Below are 6,000 nucleotides of genomic sequence, written 5' to 3'. Positions count from 1 at the left end.
AAATCCAGACATACGCGTATGTGCTCGCAGGTGCAAACATGACAAACATGCAGACAGGACAGCATGTGCTCCTACGGCTTTTTTTTGCTAGTTTTTCCTCTGTCAGCTCAGTTCCTTTGCTTCCTTCCACCTGCATATTCTGAGCTGTGTGTTCCATCTGTTCACTCTCTTCTATGCACACTACTTGCAGAGATGAGGGGAATTTCTCCAGAAGTTCTCTGATGACCCCTAGTTTTACTGAGGGTTCACCCTTTCCTGCACTGTTGCTATGCTGTTTTCTGCCTGTGCTAGGTGACTAAAACAGATTCCAGTAAGAAAGAAAAAGAGGAGCATTCGGGGAAGGCAAAAGGAACTGATATGAATTCAAGTAGAAAGATGAAGGAAACAAATAAATTTACATCCTTCCTGACTTTTCCATTCATACAAACACAATTTCACCTTCTGAAAGGAAAAGGAAAGAAAACAACTTACCTCTGTAAGATCTGGAATTCCTCAAAACTTATCGATGTGCTTCACACAGCATTGTTTTTAAGTCTGTTCTACAGGACAGGTGGGAGTGCTTTTTGCCATTCTCTCCCTTAGAACATCAAGGAAACTAGACACATCTTTCTTGCTAAGTAGGAGGAAAATTATTTGCCCGGATAACTTTGTGTTCTTGCAACTGTCTTCCTGATTCCCTCAAGAATAAGAAAGGAGCAACTACCACTCGCTTTCTTTGCCAGCCCAGAACATCAATGTTATAACCAGGAATGTTCAGACATGTGATGACTGAAAGATGCTCACTGTCTGAAAATGGTATTCTGCTACAGTAAATGGCAATAGCTTAGAACTGAATGAAAGAAGAAATTGGATGATGCAGGAGAACTGCGTGGCAGGCACCTGAAAGATGTTACAACACTGAGTGAGCACTGTACAGTGTTAAAGCACCTATCCTCTGTTTGTAAATTGCGAGAAGGGAGCAAGTCCAGAAGTAAGGGTACTCATCACATATCACATACAACACATCCAAAGAGCTGCAGTCACTGTAAAATAAACCATTTTTCTTTCTCATTCTCAGGTAATTTATCTTTGTGAGGCCCATTTTCAGTGACTTGCAAGCAGCAACCCAGCAGAACGCTCTGTTCAAAGTCTGTTTAAGGAAGTAGCTTTTACCAGAAAAGCACCAGATTTCCAAGCTTGTATCACCTTTAATAAAACCACTGCCAGAGCTCCAGTAGGTCATTTGCAGACATCTTAACAAGTGTATTTCCAAAGTCCCTGAAACATATTGAACTTTCTTCAGTCTCAGATGCAGGATGTAAGTTAGCACTGCAGTAAATACATTTTACTAAAACCTGGCCTTGGAAAATCACTAGGATGAGATAATTTGAAAAGGCATCTCTGAGACACAGTGGCATCAGCCATTAAAGTCTCACTTGGAAACCAAAAGGAGAAAAAAGCATTCTGGCCTGCAAACCAAATCGTAACCTTTCTCCCAGTACAGTGATGTGAGACCCTTGTACACTGCGGATTCAGCAGATGATGACTGTAGCCAGCCCTACATGCAGCAGGTTTAATCTGGCATGGCAGGTGACGAACAGGCATAAGACTACACACCCCAGCAGACTTCAGCAACTCTTCACAGTCATGTGAGATTGCCTTTGAAGACCAACAGGATTGGATACAGCTTTGAATCTGTCTCACAGCAGATAAGCTTTTGCCATCATACAGCCTAACCAGGCCTCATAAATGCTATCCTCTGTAGAAGTGTTAATAGGGATTTTCTCACTACTGAGCCTCAAAACTAAGGAAAAGGTTGCCAAATGCAATAAACTGACCTTTTGAGGTAATTTCTCTAGATAAAACTAGTTGGCTAGGTATGGGTGAACTGGCTCTAGGGAAATCCAATCAACAATGTTAAGGTGTCACACTAGTTAAGGCTGTAAGTCATGTAGGATCCAGACAAAAGAAAGCAGAAGTCTTTACCTTAGTCCCGTCTTTGTATCTCAGTAAATTTAATGCTTATTCAAGGCAGGATATGCACCCCTAGAAAAAAGTGAAGCTCAGTTACAAGTGATGCATCTTCAGATGTCAGGTGATACTGCAGCTGGGACTACAGCTCACCATTTTCTTCCTTTACTTTGAAAAAAAAAAACCCTATCAATTAAAAAAAGTTTCCTCTTCTACTGATCAGAACTTAAAAAAAGGACCTGACCAGTGTGCTGCATTTCTGGCTTTTTTACTCAGACCACTGAGGAGCATATAGAAAGTTGTATTAACTTGCTCCCCCCAACCCCAAATATGCAGAGGAGGAAAGACATTTTCTGAACCTACCTCTCAGCAGTCAACATTTCAGCTTTCGGTCTCCCCACTGCAATAAATAGACTGCGTGCATCCAACGTGCAGATGTGGTGAAGGCGTAAAAATAGGCAGCCTGTTTCTGTGTAACAAAACTCAAGACATCATCTTCCTCATAAGCGCAGCCATTGTGCTGAACTCAGCTAGATGTTCCTCGCATAGAGCTTTCCTACGTTTTCTCCTCATACTCTAACTAATGCTATTTATATCCTGTCCAGTGTACAGACAGATTAATAATACTAAGCTTTTCTACAAGACCTCTCTCACAAGAACCCTGGGCATATTTTACTAGATATTGTTTTAATCACAATTTTAGAGGCTTCCATTTTAACAGTACCTGGAGTTAAAGCTTAAAGCTAAATATACAAGACAGGAAAACGGGAACCAGGGAACTGAAGACGACAGACGGACCTCTGAAAGAATACTGCAAAATCAGAGGAGATTCAGAGGACAGCAAGCATAATTAAGGCTGTGGGACAGCAAAGACAGTAAATTGCTACCATAAAAAAAGATGAGTAAGAGATGTGATACAAACACAGAACATACTGAATATTCAGGAGACACTGTTCTCCCTTTCTCGTAACACTAGACCAAATGAATTTCAATTAAAAAATTGTAGGAAATTCAAAACTACAGTGAAAGAAAACGCTTTTTACACTACATATAAATGGAAATAAGTGAGACTGTGAATCTATCAAGATTCAAAAAATAGTTTTAGATCTTTATGGGCCTCCAAATTAATGTTGTACTGTACACTGAGACAGCCAGTTCTTCACAATGCAGACCAGTCATTAGCAGAGGAGGTAAGATCAGTGTTGAAAACAGGTTCCTGCACACTTGGTTACAGAACAGTTCTTGCACTGTCTTCTGAAGTGTCTGTTACCTCTTATTCACCGAGACAGATGCTGGACTGGATGGATCGCAAGCTAATCCAATCTATTTTAATGAGTCCTATGTTTCCCCTAAAGCAAACTACCTATGATCACCGGCAAGACAGACAATGCTAAGCAGAAATCGTGTCACTCAACTCTCAATCTCAAGACCGTGTTTAAAACAAAATATATTTCATTATGTATCTCTGTGTTGCAACTTTGCACCAGCCAGTGCCCAGTGCAGGTTTCTAGCAAACTACTACCATATCCCAAATATGGCCCATTATAGGCAACAGTTCCAGCACTTGACATCAAATACAAATTAGATTCATACAAAATAAATCCAAGTCTACTGTTCAAACATCAGTTCAAGTAAAATAAAGACTGTCTGCACACTAAGTTTATGGATAGAAAGGACAGAAAAGACATAATTGTTCACTTTAAAAAAAAAAATCATATTCTTTAAAAAACCCACCACAGAGAAAGAAGAGAGGGTGTTTTGAAATCCCTGATTTTTCCTTTTAGAAAACTTCAGTGTTTTTATTTCCAACTCATTAACCCTCAATCACATACCATGTAAGTCATACTAATTTTGTGATTAGGTATTGTTTTGAATTTCTGGTGCTGGACAAAACATCTAATTTCAGCAATAATTCACCATCCAGATGTGATCAGAACACATAATCCTTATGCAGCTATATATACACACACTATATATATACACATGATATATAGTCATCAGCCCTACTGAAGATTGGATTTAAAAGGATTTAAAACAGTCTTAAAGTGTGGTTTAGGAATAAATTTCTGTTGCTGAAGATCTGTAAAGCTTCTTGAATTGCAAGGCCAAAAAGGACAAGTAGCAAGGAGTGGTCGGTTTGTTTGAGCAGTTACTGGTGTACACTCCCCATATACCACTGAATTTATTCTTTCAGATCCTCATTCTGTATCCGTAAGAAAGCAATATTTGTCATTCTACAGTATGAAATTATGAAGACAGCTAACACATTTACTGTGTATACAGCATCCAGCTAGCAGACACCTCTGAAGTTCATACTTGCAGGGTTAGTGGGGAGGAATAGAGGAGGGCGCTCTATTCTGCAATACATCAAGGTTACCTAATAGTTTACATCATAAAACCCAACATATAATCATAGGTTTTTGAGGCACTCTTCCATTCTTTTCAAAGTTTTTTGAAAAACTTTGGAATTAGGAAAAGAGAAGGAAAGTACCCTACGGCTGACCTCAGATCTGTTCAGAGTGGGCTGAATAAAGGTCATAAAGAAATAATCACAGTTTTCTTTATCTATGGTTTTCTTCGCAAATCTCATTATTGTACAAAACCAAAACTTTTGTCATTCTTAAATGTCTCTGCTGTGCCCTGGTGTCTCTTCTCTGCAGCTTCACAAAAAAAAAAGCTAACACTTCAGCAAGTTCTTTGCCACAAAGTCACTATTTAAGAGAAAAAAAGTTATGCACAAACTAGTGGACTGCACTTCTAGATGCAGTTCTTTTGCAGACTGATGCTTATAATAATTTCTGAAACAGATCTAATTATTAGGCAAGTCTCATTCCAGTAAGACACTGCAGAACAAACAAAACTTATCTCTTACACTCAACATTGCCAGCAGAAATTGCTTCAAATTAGGCAGAGTATCAATAAACAGCACTGAAGACTTCCAGTAAGCTGGGAAATAGCTGTCTTCCTCTTTTATGCAAACTCTGTAGATATGCTATTAAATTGCTGCTTATGCAAGGAATTATTTTTTTCTTTTTTTCTAAAGAACTGTTAATGACCTGAACTGAAACACTTTCCAAGAAACATGCACACAATGGCCGTAAAAAAAATATAGAACAAAAAATTACAAGGTTGCATTGACAAGAAATCCAGACATACCAGCTTATTCATGAACTTACTGTTAAAAAAGATGGAGGAGACCAAGACTGACACACACCAGAGCTGAAAATGCAAAGTCTCCCAGCCACTGAATGTGTGTGTGGCAGGGAGAGGAATGGCTGAAATAATCAGAACCTAAGCTATAGACAGAGATTCACATATCGGTAAGGCAAGACACACGTTTTCTTAAGTACTGCATTCCTTTTGATGCGTTTGATGGCTTTAGAACAACTGCCTTTGAATCTTTCTAAGAAGATGTAGCTAGCAGTCCCAAGAGAAACTGGTTGCAATTAGGTTTTTTATTCATGGAGTTCCTTAGCTGCAGGAAAGAACTTGACTCAAGGAGCCAATCCACATGTAGTTGGATAACATGGTTTCATCTTTTGAGAGAGAAATACACAGAAAATCTGGCATATCATTCTTGAAAGACTGGAAAAAGCTTTGAAGTACAACTTGTTCTTTAACTACACAACAACTGTTGTAGTGAAACTATCAGATGGAAGGATTCATCAGGAAAAGACCTATAGGATCTCAGGAGGTCCGAAGAGCTAAAGCACAGGACCCCTTTAACCTATGGCTGTAAAGTCTAAGAAAAAGGGAGTGGTGGATTTCCCTCGAGGAAAAGTAAAGCAAGCATTCACCCTACTGTAAACAAAGCAATGGGGTAGGACAAAGACCAGCTTGCTGAAATACTTCGTTCAAGAAGGCTACCTGATAAATAAAGGAATCTATGTTTCACTGATTATAAAATAAAGACAGGCTAGGAATATAAAAGTTATATTTTGTATTTTATTTACATATATATATATATATAAAAGCAATAGCCCAAGCATCGTTAGAAATACATAGTTCTGTCTCCATTTTGTGGGTTTGACTGGTTTAGCCCAAATCTGC

Source organism: Tauraco erythrolophus, chromosome 9 (genome assembly GCF_009769465.1).
Source record: "Tauraco erythrolophus isolate bTauEry1 chromosome 9, bTauEry1.pri, whole genome shotgun sequence".
Lineage (NCBI taxonomy): Eukaryota > Metazoa > Chordata > Aves > Musophagiformes > Musophagidae > Tauraco > Tauraco erythrolophus.
Note: the sequence above shows the minus strand (reverse complement) of the source record.